A 17,253-nucleotide genomic window follows, 5' to 3' on the forward strand; every position below is an offset into this window, starting at 1 on the left:
ATTTAGTATTCTGTTGAAAAGCCATCGCCGGAGGCAAGATATACACGCTCGACTAGCGAAATTGGTTGCGACGTATGCAAACCCACTCGTCGTCCGGCGTAATCCTGCGGTAATGAGACTGCACAGGCATGTGATGCAGGATAAACGCAGGCTCGAACGCCGAAAGCACACGTGACGTCAGTTGGCAACAGGGAGGGAAAGGAAGACTAAGCTAAAGCAACTAAGTCCCCGCCGCTAATAAGGATCTTCGCGGCGGATTGCTGCACACTTCGTTGTGGGAGGCTTTCACGTGTTCGTTTTGGACACTTGTTCTCTTTTCCAGCTACTTTCTAACTTTCTATACTTCAATAAGGTAGAATACGCAGCCGCAAAGCTCTTTTCTAAAATATTAGCTCTGTATCCTTGCGCGTATTTCCATAACGTTATAAATTGTACCATATGTAAGGTAACAAGGCAGTTTTTTTTCGTTTCTTCTTCCTTTATTTCTTTCTTTATATATATATATATATATATTAGTGACGGTCTTTAAAAAATAAAAAATAAAAAATAATAATAAAAAAAGCAGTTTTCGCGACACGCAAGCCCTTACCTTAGCCAGGCCCCGTCTACAATAAAGGGACCGCCACCAAACTGCACTGAACGCAATACTAAGAAAATACACACTGACGACGCCACTCGCGAAGCACAGTGGAACCTGGAACTTTCTGGATATCCTTTCCTCTCTCGTTTTTCAAACTCTTTCTTTCTTTCTTTTTTTTTCGTTCCTTCCCTCTCATTTTTTACCCAAAATACTATAAATGTGAGCGCAAACAGAATGTACCATGACTCCTGATGAAGGCCAGACTCTGGCCGAAACTGTCGAATTAAACACTTCCGTTGTTACCGTTCTCTTGGAGGATCTACTTGACTTATTGCAACGCTACGGCCATTTTCGCCACCATGCCTGCCTACTCCAGACCGGCCACCGGCGCACCTCCAGCGGAAAAAGTATCACGGAAATTTCCTAAACATGCACCAAGTACAGCTATCATTGGAAATTCACAAACGAGATACCTTCATCGACACTTCAACCCCTACGACAAGTCAACACCGGCATTCATAACGATCCGCGGAGCATCCACTTTCGATATTGAAGATGAGCTGGCAAATGTGCCACGCTCAGTAACCACGCTCGTTTTCCACGTGGGGACGAGCGAATTGGAACTGTACGGGCCGGATGAGTCCCTTCGCCGCCTTCGCCGCCTGGTAAATAACACTCTTCAAAGACGCCCGGAACTTGACAGACTAATTGTCTCATGTGTGCCACCACGATCCACCAACAGGCGCCTACAACGTTCCAACGAGAAATTCGTCCACCGCTTCAACAGGGAAGCTCGTCACTTTAATGAGACAATCAAGACGTACTGCCGGAAACCGGGCAAGGTGTCATACATCGACTATGAATTCGACCAACTGCCAGCCAGACGTTTCCTTGCTGCGGACGGACTACATCCGAGCTTCATGGGGGTAGCACTCATTGCTCAAACACTGAAAGGGGCAATATATCGCGGGAACCTCGAGCCTGCCGCGGGGTGGTCATCCCAACCTACCACTCCCATCCAAATGCGAACAGAAGAATATCACCAGGGAACCAGAAGTCACCAACACGTTCCCGGAGCACTGCAGACCTCTGACACCACGACAGAGTTCCCAACGATCGTTGAAAGTATAACACCTCGACGCCCGATACAGCCCACCGTCATCGACAGCAGTACCGCACCTTCCCAAGAGGTGAAACCTGCCGACCAACAGAGGCGTGTTGCTCTATTGCCGACCCCACCCAAAGAAACATCGAGCAACACGGACATCCTGCCCTCAACGCTCGCTCGGAGCTCAACGCCTGCCAGCAGCTCGACGCCCGGATCATCCTTTCAACGACGAAGGCCTACACAACACACCTACAACCTGCGGACTTCTGCAGTGCCGTCCCCGCGCCCAAAAGAAGACTGACTTCCAATCTGTAAGTCCAGCTCTCTGCTCTCCGGTTACAGTGCCACTTTTCTTAAAGTAAGAAAACTCACGGATAAACGAATCAGACATGCAATGCATAGATCGACGCTGCAAGTATACCTAAATGCTAGAATAGCCCCCGAAGGAATGACACTCTCCATCACCCCTGCCGCCACAAATCTCGACGAAAACAACCAGGCCGCATGGCAAAACGTCCTTCTAGAAGCATCACTCAAGCTAACAGAAATTGCAATCAACCACAGTGAAAAACAAGTAAAGAAACTGACCAACATGACCAACGCCATTCTGCGCGACAACAACCACTTATCAAACGAGGAAATCACCCTACTAACAGAGTTCGAACAGAATAAATACCAAGAGGTCAAGAAAACTAAAATACAGAAACTTAAAAGAGACAATGTTTCCAACCCCACACTACCAGACGCTACACTGTATGACTACAACACATTCACCCACGAGGAAACTCACGGCACAAACAAGAAAACACCTATCAACACTCACTACGACGCTGCGATTATAAACCTATCAGACACGAGTTTGTCAACTGATGAAGTAAAACTATTATCTAAAGGACTAAACTTCTGCCCAACTAGAAAATCTTTCGATGAGTTTCACTTACTCCGAGACCTCGACAACTTCGCTAGAAAATTGAGGCTGCACGAATATTTCTTGGACAAGCCGTCTAACATTCCAAAGACTCCCCGCCACCAAACAAGCGATTGGACACCAAATAGTCATCGAGACAAGTGTCTGGACTTATATATTAACGCGGTCCAGAAAGATATATTACAGGAGTATCACAGACAGAAGGGAAAGCGGGAAAACATGACAAAATCCGAGAAAAAGAGTATGCAAAACCTAACATCTAGGACTGATATAATAATAAAGCCCGCTGACAAAGGAGGGGCAATTGTAGTCCTAAATACAACCGACTACCTACAAGAAGCATACCGTCAACTAAACGACTTAAAATTCTACGAACGCCTCCCAGGGGACCCGACAGAGAAATACACGCGTATTGTAGCAACAGAACTGAAGAAGCTGTTGGACGAGGGAAGAATAACACGCAGTGAGCACAAATTAATGCGGCCAGTACACCCTCGTCCAGGGCGCTTCTACATACTCCCAAAAATTCATAAACCCGGTAATCCAGGCCGACCAATCATTTCAGGTATAGGCACAGTAACCGAGCCCATATCAGGGTACGTAGACAAATTAATAGGCCACATTCCGTGCACTCTCGGGTCGTACGTAAAAGACACCTCACATTTTCTTCGAGATATTGCAGACCTGCGCATTCCGAAACACTCATACTTAGTTACCCTTGATGTGTCTTCACTTTATACAAATATTCCCCACGATGATGGCATAGCGGCATTAAAAAACACATACACAAACCATAGACAACCTGACACCCCAGATTTCTCTGCCATCGCAAGCCTCACAAGACTTGTATTAGAACTGAACTCATTCGAGTTCAACCAAGAGTACTTTCGACAAATCAGCGGCACCGCCATGGGTACCAAACTCGCACCAAACTATGCTAACATTTTTATGGGAGAACTAGAAACCGAATTTTTGTCCCAAACTCCCTTGAAACCACTCCTATACAGGCGGTACATTGACGATATTTTTCTTATTTGGACTCACAGCGAGGATGAACTGCTAAACTTTATCGATACTTACAATACTGTGCATCCAAACATACACTTCACACACACCTACTCACAAGTAACCGTAAATTTCCTTGACGTTACCATAATAATAGAAGATGATAAACTTTCCACAACCCTCTACCGCAAACCAACAGATCGACAACAGTACCTCCATTACCAAAGTGATCATCCACGCCATTGTAAAAACAGCATTCCATACGGCCAGGCCCACCGTTTTAAGCGAATTTGCTCAAAAGACACTGACTTCCACGCGAGCTCACAAAAGCTTAAACTCGTGCTCGAAAAACAGAAATATCCTCCACATGTAATTGATGACGCTATTCAAAAAGCTAGAAAACTTCAGCGTGATGACCTTCTGATGAAGCGGCCACCACAACACAACCTGCAACAGACACACCTATGTTTAACATACAGCACGAATTTCCCCAACGTTAACAAAATCCTTAAACGACATTACAACATACTGGAACAAAGTGAACGTCTAAAACGTGCATTCCCATCGGCTCCTGGCGTCGTTTACCGACGAACACGCAACCTCAAAGACACACTTGTAAACTCCCAAATCAATACTTCAACTTCCGACAGTTCATGCCGACCTTGTCTGAAGCCTCGATGTTTTGTATGCAAAGCGATGCGAGATACAAGCAAGGCAAGCAGCACACAATCCAACTTTTCAATTAACATACGAGGAAATCTAACATGCGATTCCCCTAATGTGGTATATCTACTTGAATGCAACGTGTGCGGCATGCAATACATCGGACAAACGGAAACACCCTTTAGGATTCGTTTCAATAATCACAGAGCCCACGCGAAATCAGCGCCGAATCTACCTCTATCAAAACACCTTAACCTTCCCGGCCACTCCTTCGACAAATTGTCAGTCACACTTTTAGAAACAGGATTTAAATCAAACCGGGAACGTGAACAACGTGAATCATACCTCATACACCGATTTAACACCCTCGAAAAAGGCATAAATGAAAGTCCGGGTACACTTGCAGCAATCAAAGCACTATAATATATACATATACATTTATATATGTATATGTACTTATGCATATGCGCATATGTATGGGGGTGTATGTGTGTATATGTAAGTTTATAATTGTAATCATAACAGTTCAAGATTTCGCGGCACTGTGGCGGCGACGAGGACTGGACAACTACAAATATCTTTGCGTGTTTCAGTGAACCACTGTCGTCTATTTCTATTTCTCTGAATAACCGAACAATAGTTGTAAGCCCGACTTGTCGAAGGGTCACCGCATGCACAACTAAAAGCCCCGAACGTGGATTCCCAGAACAAAATGCAATCACTTCAAACGCCCCTTCTCGCCTTTTGGCAACCCTTCCCCGATTTTGGCAACAAAGCCCGACATCCACATACACAACTAAACGCCCCGAACGCGGTTTCCCAGTACAAAATAGCAATCACTTCAAACGTCCTTTCTCGCAGTTTGGAAACCCTTCCCGCATTTCGACAACAAAGCCCGACATATAGAAGGGCCACCCCATACACAATTAAAACCCCCAAACGCGGATTCGCAGAGCAAAATAGCATTCAAAACGACAGACAGCGCCTTAAGAAACATTTTCTCCCGCGCCGACTTCCTGGAGCCTCGGAACGCTGTCCCCGACGCCGAATTAGTGACGGTCTTTAAAAAATAAAAAATAAAAAATAATAATAAAAAAAGCAGTTTTCGCGACACGCAAGCCCTTACCTTAGCCAGGCCCCGTCTACAATAAAGGGACCGCCACCAAACTGCACTGAACGCAATACTAAGAAAATACACACTGACGACGCCACTCGCGAAGCACAGTGGAACCTGGAACTTTCTGGATATCCTTTCCTCTCTCGTTTTTCAAACTCTTTCTTTCTTTCTTTTTTTTTCGTTCCTTCCCTCTCATTTTTTACCCAAAATACTATAAATGTGAGCGCAAACAGAATGTACCATGACTCCTGATGAAGGCCAGACTCTGGCCGAAACTGTCGAATTAAACACTTCCGTTGTTACCGTTCTCTTGGAGGATCTACTTGACTTATTGCAACGCTACGGCCATTTTCGCCACCATGCCTGCCTATATATATATATATATATATATATATATATATATATATATATATATATATATATATATATATATATATATATATATATATATATATATATATATATATATATATATATATATATATATATCAGTGAAACGTTTAATTGTATTGCTGTGTTTACAAGCCAAGTTTCACTTTGCATTTATTTGGAATAAATAGCATATATCGTTTCTCATCTGCCCCGCCGCGGTGGTCTAGTGGCTAAGGCCCTCGGCTGCTGACCCGCAGGTCGCGGGATCGAATCCCGGCTGCGGTGGCTGCATTTCCGATGGAGGCGGAATTGTTGTAGGCCCGTGTGCTCAGATTTGGGTGCGCGTTAAAGAACCCCATGTGGTCGAAATTTCCGGAGCCCTCCACTACGGTGTCTCTCATATGGTGGTTTTGGGACGTTGAACCCCACATATCAATTAATCATTATATTGTTTTGTCAAAAGCGTCATTTTTTTCTGTTGTGGTGTCAATGTAAACGAAGTACATTTAATCGCTCGTTTAACGAGTTTATTCAATGATTGATTTTAATGATGATTAAAAAACCTAGTTAAACTTTTGAAATTGAACTAAAGAACGTTTTTCTTGTGTTTTTTTTTGCACGATGCGTGCTTGATAAAGTTATATCATCGTTAGTATCACTCCGTATTCATCGACGTAATGTCCTTGTTTCTAGCTCAAAAATATTCAAAATCGAAGCGATTATCACTAAGTGCAGTTTTGAAACACTACAGCTGGTGTTATATCTTCCTCTGTTTCTCTCTCTGTCTGAGTGAGGGATAAGGAAAGGTAGATATAGAAAATAAGATTGGATCAGTTAACCACCTGATTATTAACGTAATCATAAACACGGTGCACATATTTGTTCATCGTAGGTGATATCACGTTCGTTAAAAGGCTTTTCTGGTTAGAAAAAGTGCTCTATGTAGGGTGGAGGGGAGGGTGACCTGGAGTTATACAGTAGCGTGGCCAGGAAGTGTCTCACTGAGCTCCTGCCCCCCCCCCCCCCGTCCTCGCCCTCTCCCCAAAATTTTTATTTCGCCATGGCATACAAGGAAGAATGACAATTTCAAAGGGATGCTCCCCCCCCCCCCCCCCACAAAATAAAATAAGGAGGTGCCCCGCCCCCATACGAAAAAATTCTGGCTACACCCATGGAGTCAGATGATTGGGAAAAAGTCGGTTTTGCCAGAAGGATGTCGTAATTTTACACTGTTTAGAGAAAAAAAAATAACGATTGTTCGCGCTTCTGGTGTTACGTACTAGGATAACAAAACTTATTCCGAATGAAATTCTAAGCAGGCGTACTCGCAGTAACGCAAATGAAAAAGAGCTAAAAAACCCAAGCCATATCACTGTGCAAGGGGCAGATCCTTCAGAAATAATCGCTTTTGAGCTACGAACAGTGTTCGAAACTTCGAGCACGTCGTACTAAGGTGAAATGACGAATGAAAACAGTTTGACCTCTGCTAGTTGCATTGGAGCGCTAAATGATAAAATTATTGGCCAACTGTGTCATCTTTGAGATGGTTTCGCTTCATAAACTAATATCGTTTGTTCGTTTTCGGTGACCTTGCCTCTTCTTTGGTATTTTTTTCGATTTCGAAGGGATGCTCCCCCCCCCTCCCACAAAATAAAATAAGGAGGTGCCCCGCCCCCATACGAAAAAATTCTGCCTACACCCATGGAGTCAGATGATTGGGAAAAAGTCGGTTTTGCCAGAAGGATGTCGTAATTTTACACTGTTTAGAGAAAAAAAAATAACGATTGTTCGCGCTTCTGGTGTTACGTACTAGGATAACAAAACTTATTCCGAATGAAATTCTAAGCTGGCGTACTCGCAGTAACGCAAATGAAAAAGAGCTAAAAAACCCAAGCCATATCACTGTGCAAGGGGCAGATCCTTCAGAAATAATCGCTTTTGAGCTACGAACAGTGTTCGAAACTTCGAGCACGTCGTACTAAGGTGAAATGACGAATGAAAACAGTTTGACCTCTGCTAGTTGCATTGGAGCGCTAAATGATAAAATTATTGGCCAACTGTGTCATCTTTGAGATGGTTTCGCTTCATAAACTAATATCGTTTGTTCGTTTTCGGTGACCTTGCCTCTTCTTTGGTATTTTTTTCGATTTCGAAGGGATGCTCCCCCCCCCCCTCCCACAAAATAAAATAAGGAGGTGCCCCGCCCCCATACGAAAAAATTCTGCCTACACCCATGGAGTCAGATGATTGGGAAAAAGTCGGTTTTGCCAGAAGGATGTCGTAATTTTACACTGTTTAGAGAAAAAAAAATAACGATTGTTCGCGCTTCTGGTGTTACGTACTAGGATAACAAAACTTATTCCGAATGAAATTCTAAGCTGGCGTACTCGCAGTAACGCAAATGAAAAAGAGCTAAAAAACCCAAGCCATATCACTGTGCAAGGGGCAGATCCTTCAGAAATAATCGCTTTTGAGCTACGAACAGTGTTCGAAACTTCGAGCACGTCGTACTAAGGTGAAATGACGAATGAAAACAGTTTGACCTCTGCTAGTTGCATTGGAGCGCTAAATGATAAAATTATTGGCCAACTGTGTCATCTTTGAGATGGTTTCGCTTCATAAACTAATATCGTTTGTTCGTTTTCGGTGACCTTGCCTCTTCTTTGATATTTTTTTCGATTTCGTCACTGAGCAGTCCAAACGACAAGTGAACATGACAGCGCCCGTCTCGTCTTTTGTCTTTGAAGAAGCAAACAAAAAAAAACAGCTGAACTATTTCTACAACGTTCGAAACTTTGGGTGCAAAAAAAAACAAAACAAAAGAAACGTACCATATGGGGATGACGCTCGCGTTGCCGCTTGGCTTTAATCATCTTTCGGGGGCCGCGTTTGAGCGAAATATGAAGAGAGAGAAAGACAGGATGAAGTGTATTCGTTCCTCACTGTGAGAGGAATGACATATAGGAAAGACTTCACAAGGGCGTAGTTTTCTTGACAAAACTTTCGAAGAAACCTTGTCAACTGCTTGCCGAGATGAGAGAAAAAAAAAAAAAACTTCAAGTCATCGGAGGGCATGTCCAGATGTCGAATCTACTTGTATCGGGTCTCTTGGACGGAGCGTCAGGACGAAAAACGTAGTATATCACACATTGCGAGAGAGTCCGCCGTACCGACAGCTGTGGCAGCGGCTGCCGCATAGGCCGTGACGACCTCGACGCGTCAAATCAGTGGCGCAATCCGAAGGTGTTGCAAGCACCGCGCCGCAGATTGGCGAGGAGGAATTACGAAGGAGAGAGGAAGGAGGCATTGAGACTTTATGCGTTTGTTGCAATTGCGACCCTTTCCCACATTTCGTTCGATGTTGCCGTTATTTTTTGCCTGTCTGGGTTTTTTTTTTTCTCTTTCTGACCGCGTTTCGAAACGGCGGCTGGAGGCCGCGTAAGCCGGAACAGTGACTTCGTTGCATGTGGCCGTCGAAGCCGAGTATACTGTGTTGTTTCGTTACACATAGCGTCCCGGTGGCTTTTAGTACGTTCATGTATTACGACAGCGCAAGAGAAACACAGCGCACACACGCGTATACCGGCCGGATATCGCATTCATCAGAGTTGTACTGTTGGTATGGAGGCATAGTAATATTAAACAGCGCGGAAAACGAGACACTGAAATGGGGAACAGCTACACAAGACCTGCGCAGTTCTTCCCTCTTTTTGTCTCTCGTTTTCGGCGCTGTCTATAGTGTTCTTATTATGCACTGCATTCATGTTCTTGAGAGGAACAAATGGTCCGAATGGGTCTGAAGTCGGAAGCGATGGCGCTGCTTCAGCGACCCTTCGAGAGTGCACAAGTATGACTGAGTGTGGGTAGAATATGCGTGGGTAGTACTCTAGCATTCGCACGAAGGCGTTCCCGCCATAATGTTTCTTCCCTCCTTGAAATCTTTTTTTCAGTGCTAATTTTCCGGCCTAAATGGTGTTCCGGTGGTTGACAAATGCCGTTGTCGCAGACGGTAGAAGTAAACGATACTAACAATCCCGCCTGATTGGGTGCTAGTTTTCCAGATGATCGTGGTGCGAAATACCTTGGCTGAAAAAAAAACGAAAACTCGCTAGCTCTAGAACCACAAGGTGACTTGCGCTTCTCGTAGCGTTCGTGAGTAAAAGTGCCTGTTACGAAGGCGGGTCGACCGCCCTAAAGCGGCCCTAAAGTTCACCTCCCTTCCGGCGCATTTGCTTTGGTGCACTGCGGTGCGGCCGAGTGCACAAGCCTCTTAGACTGACACTGAGGCATGGTGGGCAACAGCGATACGGGTTTGTAGAGAGATGCGTACATAAGAAAGTAAAGCGAAAAAAGAGAAGTAAAAGAAGATGGAGATCAGGGCCGGGCGGAGCCCTAAAATGTATGAAAAAAATAACAAAACACGAAACGTCCATGGGCAAGTTTATTGCCTGGTGTAAGGGGCCTTAGTCTATTGAGCGCTTTTTTTTATAAACACCTTCAATATTGTATTTCTTTTTTTAGGCTTCTTTCTTACCCAGCATCAGTTCAGAGGATCAGGCCGTAAGAATACATCGATAATGCTTACTAAGCAAACGCAGGGGCGCTTCCTTATAAAGCTCTTCTTGTTTTTTTTTAAAGAGTTATTGTTCAAGTTTTGTTTTATTTATTTGAGAATATCAGTAGTGAATATATAAGGTTCTCTTCTTGCGAGCCAGCGTTATCTCGGTGACTTGTGGGACATTTTATGACCGTTGACAAGCTGTCAGTTGTATCTGCGACAAAACTACGCTTTTTAGACACACTAATAATAATAATACCTGTGGTTTAACGTCCCTGAACCAGGATATGATTATGAGAGACGCCGTAGTTTAGGGCTCCGGAAATTTTGTCCACGGGGGAATCTTCAACGTGCACCTAAAAACAAGTACACGGGCCTCAAACATTCTCGCCTCCATTGAAAATGCAGCTGCTGAAGCCGGCATTCCATCTCGTGACGTTCGGCAGTTGAGTGCCATAACCAGTAGACCACCGCGGTGTTGAAAGTAACAAACAGTATATCGGCCGCGTCATTGTAGAAATTGATGCAGAAGTGGGTACTTATAGAAGGTCATTGAACTATAAGGTCATCGATATTAAGCAACAGTTCTTTTTATCGTTACGCCTGGCATATTAAACTTACAAAAACGCTTGTATTTGCACCAACCAAAAGATTGATTTTTTATCGCAGATGTAGACCACTATATGTGCACAATTTTGTTTTTAATTACGAGTCAGAACGCGTGTACATAAGATGATGGTGTTTTTAGGAATACTCAAAGGTTACAGCTAGCAGCTAGCACATTTTGCTGCCTAATGAATTTTGTCACTTGGTTCTGCAAGCAACTTTACTAAACGACAAACTGTGACTGTTAGCGAAAATGATGCTGCGTGTATTCGAGTGGGGCTACAATAACTACTTTTTAATGATGATAGTCTTTTTCGGGATACCTCGATGCAGAAAATTTGGTTTGTCTGTGTGTCTTTCCTGCTTATTTGTCTGGCTCTCTATTCGGTAGTATAAAATGGCGAAAGTTCAACCCTTTCTTCAACGACAAGGCATCTTGATCTGGTTTCTGCGTCCATACGTGCTGACATTGTCGATCAGGAAACAAATATTAGGCATATTTTGGCGCAACATCAGTACAGGGTCGTCACGTAATCTCTTACTTCATTTTAAAATACATAAATACGTGATTTTAAACAACGCAATGCTTATTACGCGGGGCTAAAGATGCAACGCTATGACCGAAAAAAAAAACGGGTGTTTCCTACGTTTCACCAAAACTAAGACCAAAACTACACAGTACTGCCACCTACCAGTGGCTTTGCATTCTATATAAACTTCGTTTCTTCAAATTACTCCATATTTCAAGCAACGCATACTCGCCAGTTTTCTAGCGCAAACCGTCAAAAATACGTTTTATTCTATCTCTCTCTCTCCACACAGGAGAATATCGTCAATCGACGACCTTGGCCGGGACAAGAAGAATACGACGTTAGCCTAGTACAGTGAACTATCAGCGAAAAATGCAGATACGCCACCATTTTTTTTCTTCCTACTGTAGGAAACTATTCTTCCAAATAATTATTCCCCCAACGTCTTCCCAAGTTGCGAACCGGAGTCTTCCTCTGGTTAAACTCCTTGTCTTTGCTTTATTTTTCTCTCTTTGTAAACTTTCAAGCGGTGAAATAATTTGTTTATTATTGCGACAAAAACAAAAGCACATTGAAACAGCGTAATTATTGACAGAAACTGGCTCTATTAAATGTATTCATGCTCGTCTTGAAAGGCTATAGGTCCTTCACGCGTCGCCTTTTGGTACGCCGGTATGTTACACAAAAATTTTCACACATGCATACAAACATACGCGCGCATGGAAGCATATAAAGTGTGATTACCCCCTTCAATCCCCTTTTCTTCTGAAAAAAAAGTTACCACACTCCTGCAAGAGCTTCACTATGGCCGCCATTTTTACTGGCGTGACGACGGGCGTGAATGTATCTCACATGGACAATATGAACCGTTCACGATCTAATTTCCATGACGTTGTCAATGATAAGCGTTGACAATGCCATGAAAATTAGGTTAATAGGACTCCGAGAACACCAGAGAAACAGCAGCTGAATGAAATTACGAGTGCTCGATTTGAAGGAATGCGGTGCGACGAATTTAACTTGGTGCTCGCGAAAAATGCAGAGATGTACTTTGTGTTTTCGGATTCACAGAGGTGGAAACTCAAGGAGCGCATTCAAGAAGACCGCAGTGGACGACTCGGAACAGTACGGAACAGCACGCATGTAGCCGACGTCAAGCCCATTCGTGCGCAAAACAAGAAATACCGCCTCCGGCGTCGCAGACACGAAAACCGCAGACGCGGTAAAATGCGTCCTCAGAAATTTCATCTGCAATGGGCCGTCGAGATTGTATGTGCGTCGCTTTAGGTGTTCTCTTTTCATCTGGCGCAGTTCGCGTGTGTAGCCGTCAGAATAGCAGTATAGTTTTCAATGTATAGTGATGTAGTTAGTGAGTGGCATGTTGCGCATATATGGAGACTCAGGAAGAAGAAGGGGCACAATTACCTCGCACCGTATAGCCGTTAGTTAATTGTAGGCGTGAGAACGATGAAATGAATCTAGACTAATGGAAAACCAGGCGACTTTTTGTGCAGTGAATTACTCAGCTAATTTTAATGAACACGCGAGAGCTTTAGTATTAAGAGTAATATGGACGACGTGCCATGCACTAACAAGTAAAAAGAGAACAAACAACTGCAATAATAGCAATGATAGCAACAAATAGAGAAAATATCGAATACAGTGGCAAAATATTGTCCTGTTACAGGATACACTAATGATATAAGAAGCGCCACTTCACGTTTCAATTTGAAATAAACAAAGAGCATGTAACAAATATTAGCTTTGAAATGTAGGTCAAACTGCGTTAGTGGACATACGTTGTTAGGCGTGTTGTTAGACGCGTGCATGATGTCCAGTGGCGCTGTATATTAGTTGTGTCTCGGTGGCCGTGGTTAAAGGGGCGGCTAGCCTACTCTCTAGAAATGACAAGCTTGAAACTGGCATTGCCGACACCATCAGTCGAAACGGTGTTTACCTCACTGATGTATTGGCACCGCTTTCTCATAAAGGGCGCTACTGTACATCTTACAATTTTAGGCCAAAGCCAAATCATGAAGAAAGTGTGTTGGGTAGTTTGTTAGTTTGAAACGTGTCCCCGTTGTTTGTCCAAGTATCGATCGAGACTAGACGTGCTATCGAAAAAAAAAAAAAGAAAGAGTCGTCTTAGAGTATGGAAAGAGGTAAGCAGAGCTACGGTAGAGGACGACTGTTTAAATGCAAATGAAATTCATTCGGCTAGTAGGATGGATTTCAGATCGGTTGACCATCTGCCTTCTGCTTTGATATAAGTAACCTGCCTAATTACTCACCGAACCACATCCACCACACACGTGAACGTGCGTGCAAGTGACGTCTATGAAGCTGCTTTGTGCATAAGGCACACATAAATAATCACTTTCAAGTTTCTGAAAGGCCTGGTTTAAACTCGGTCTTCTCGTACCAAGCTCTGTGCTTTATCCAGAACAATATAAGTGGACATCTCATCAGACGTGCACTTGTGGTATATACATGTATCATATCGCTCTTGTCCCAATTCTCGTGACTTGTACAGTGTTGTGCGTTATAGAGATACTCCGAGACCTTACGTATTTTAAGAATCTCGTCCTTTTGGCTGTTGATTTCGCGCGTTATCTATACTCTTATTAAAAAGGGCAGGTATCTTGAAGCTTTCGGAAACTTTTTTTTTTTTGTTTCAGCGTGGCAAGCGCTATCCCATCTGTGCGACACACTCTTCTCGGCTTCCATCTCTCGTGCACACTACAACAACTCTTGCTTGCGACGTTCTCAGAGTTTTAATTGCAACCCCCCCCCCCCCCCATCCCATTTTCTTCAAACCGCATTTACATTCGCAAAACGGGAGCTGAACCGTGGAGCTCGATTAATTTTCTACTGAGTTCTCTCGCGAGCTTGCAACGACGTTCTTCCAAGTGCCGGGCCACTTCGGTCATTAGGGTGCTATATATTGGTAGCGATGATGCGGGCTCATTAAAATAGAGGACACACTCATCCCCAGTTCCACACCGCATGCCTGTGGCGGTACATGCGATCATGATCGCACCGGGTTGAATGAATGCATTGTGTATTGGCTGCTGAGGGGCGGGCCCTATCGAAAATGCTCTTAAGTTTCGGATCAAGCTGGGTGCACTGGCTACAGTGGAACACACGGCATAAGAGGGAGGGAGAGAGAGGTTATAACCGGAGGTTCAAGCTTCTCCCGTGCCTCGCTCGAGCGTGGAGGCGGCAATGGTGGCTCCATCGGGGGACGCGAGTTAGGCAGTGTAGGGCACGTTCAAGGCCGCCACCGTGAGAGGAAATAATTAGCCGTGTGTTTGGTCTAATTACTCCAGCCGGGGCGGACACTTGGCGTGCTCTTGGCAGTGGATCGATGCGGGCGGTATACCTTGGGCACGAACCGAGCTGCGTTGCGTCTCACGGCCGGACAGGCCGAGCCGGAGGGGAACAAGTGGCGAGTTACACTGGCTTCGCCGAAAAAGCCTCACGTGTTTGTAACGCTTTATTACCGAATGTGTGTCAAGAAGGACATTCTACCAGGACAGAATAAAGTAAGCAAAAAGAAAGAAAAGAAAAAGAGGGAGTCAGAGAGAAAGGAAATAAATAAAAAAGAAAACAGAAAGAGAGCCAACAACTTTGGTTGTAGCTTTGAAGTGCAATGCGATCGTAAACGCGCCATTCCGTATTGACCGCTCTGACTAGGTGGATAGAACGAACGGTTTCTGCGCAAGGGCTTTGGTGACCCTTTAAATCAGTGGCATTCCAACACATTCTTCTAGTTCCTTCGTTAAAGGGACACTAAAGGCAAGTATCAAGTCGAAGTTCAATGATGAAATAATGGTCAAGGAACCTCGTAGTGTTACTTCTGTGCTAAGTAAGGATTTGTTTTGCAAGAACATCATGTTTTAGGGGTCCGCATTGGATTAGCATACTTCAGGTTACCCGCCTCATGAAGTGGAATGTCTAACGTCACTGTTGCTGTGAACAACGTCGCTCGGCTTTACTACGTGGTCGCCGACACTAACAAACCAAACGAACGCAGTGAGATCCACAGCAGCAACAACAGCCGTTGATCAATTTCCTGCCATTGGCTCCGAGATAGGAGACGTGTTTTGGTTCAGGTGCTCCCCGGTAGATGGCACAACCCGTCTAGTTTAATCACGCGAGAACTAAATTTTTGAACCACTCGCGCCATTCATGAATCAAATAGAAACGAACAAGTAGCATTTTATTTTGTCTCTTGATGCACAGACGGTTATTTATTTAGTTCAGCTAGATATATTCCTGCGGATTAATTGCAGGTGGTTTATCTGACGTCATCGGGATAATTTTGAGAATGTTCTACGGCAGCGCGTGTATTCTTGGGCATTTACTTCGATTTCTCCGTAAGTAGAGCACTGCTGTTGATGATGTTGTCGTTTTAGATGTCATACATTGAGTTTTTATTCTGACGTAAATTGTTATTGGACTCTAGTGTCCCTTTAACGCGAAAATAATTTTTCCCCTTAGCGCGTGCTTTCTTCTCAGTGGTCGCGATAGCGGGGATCTACAAAGTGGTAAATCACTCCGGAATATCAAGATACCTCGTTGAAAAGTCACCTTATGTGGAATAGCGTAGTAACTATAACCCTTCCTGTGAATTGCACTATTTTCTTTTGGTTATATACATTAAAAGATAGAGAAGAACCAACACGAGTTTTCTGTATGTGCATGGGGAGCGTTAGTAGGCTGATATGTCGTGAAGGCTATATATACAACGTATATCGCAGATAAGCGATCACTCACCGTTGCTTGGTCCACTTATGGCTGCGCTAGCGGTGATTAACTTATAATTAGCTAAATATATACATATTTGCATTTAGGTGCACTTATATATTCGCAACTTCCAGGTACCGTGGCGCCACTGTGTGGTGGCGGCAGGAAGCTCTATTGGGATGATCAAAGTTCTGGACCTGCTTCAAACAGAAGTCGTTGCTGGTTGTTTCCCCGCGTTTGTGGTCGTTTTGCAATGTTGTGAACGGCCACGATATTACCGGAACCCTTTGAGTTTCTCAAGATAAAGGGGAAGTAGAAAGAAAAAGAGAAATTCGACTGATTTCGATCGACAAAAGCCGACTTAGTGCGAGCCTCGATGCTCATAGCCTACATACACTGTGAAAAAAAGTAAGCCTACTATTCAAAATTAGTGCCACAAAAATCCGTGAGTAGTTAAGAGGGTTAAAATTAAGAGACAAATAAAGCCCGTGAATGTATTAGGCACCCATTTTGTGTACGAATATACCAACTTCCAGGTTTGCAGTTATCGCGCTTTGATCGTCTGCTCGACATGGTCACTGGGCAAGCAGTAGCAGAACTAAATTAGGAATGCGTTCCGTACCTAAAATAGGATGAAAGGACTGATTACAAAACTTTCATCGCATCATTATACATCTGAGGTGTCTGCGAAGTGCCTGCATGACCTTCAGATCTGCAGCCATTTGTGCTCTAACTTGCTGATGGCTCTAACTTGCTTAGTTTTTTCTGTCGTTTCTGCTCCGTACCATGCTATCTTTTGTACTTCTCAAACACCGAAACATAGAATATAGTAACGGGAACGACCTCTCTTAAACGTAAAAATTGTATATTATCACTGTTTTCTCTCGTTCTATATACTTGCCGAATTCATTCTCTTGATATTCCGTTGTTGTTATTTTAGTCAATAAAGTACCCCAAAGTCATATTGCCGGTAATATGATGGCGCTTGTGCTTCGGAATTTTAAAAAATGGCAGCATATCCACGGAGTGAATGATGA

General features: G+C 43.9%; 1 protein-coding gene and 1 long non-coding RNA gene across 7 annotated transcripts in view; both read left to right on the forward strand.

Annotated features, from left to right (window-relative positions):
- Positions 1-12,101, forward strand: part of LOC142801009 (uncharacterized) — a 79,579-nt gene extending 67,478 nt beyond the window's left edge. Inside the window, exon 2 of the long non-coding RNA XR_012893931.1 lies at positions 11,760-12,101. This is a non-coding gene — a long non-coding RNA (uncharacterized LOC142801009). The remainder of the gene's footprint in view (positions 1-11,759) is intronic.
- Positions 1-17,253, forward strand: part of CASK (peripheral plasma membrane protein CASK) — an 822,681-nt gene that overhangs the window by 223,458 nt on the left and 581,970 nt on the right. The window lies entirely within an intron of this gene.

The sequence above is a fragment of the Rhipicephalus microplus genome, chromosome 1 (assembly GCF_043290135.1).
Source record: "Rhipicephalus microplus isolate Deutch F79 chromosome 1, USDA_Rmic, whole genome shotgun sequence".
Taxonomy (NCBI): domain Eukaryota; kingdom Metazoa; phylum Arthropoda; class Arachnida; order Ixodida; family Ixodidae; genus Rhipicephalus; species Rhipicephalus microplus.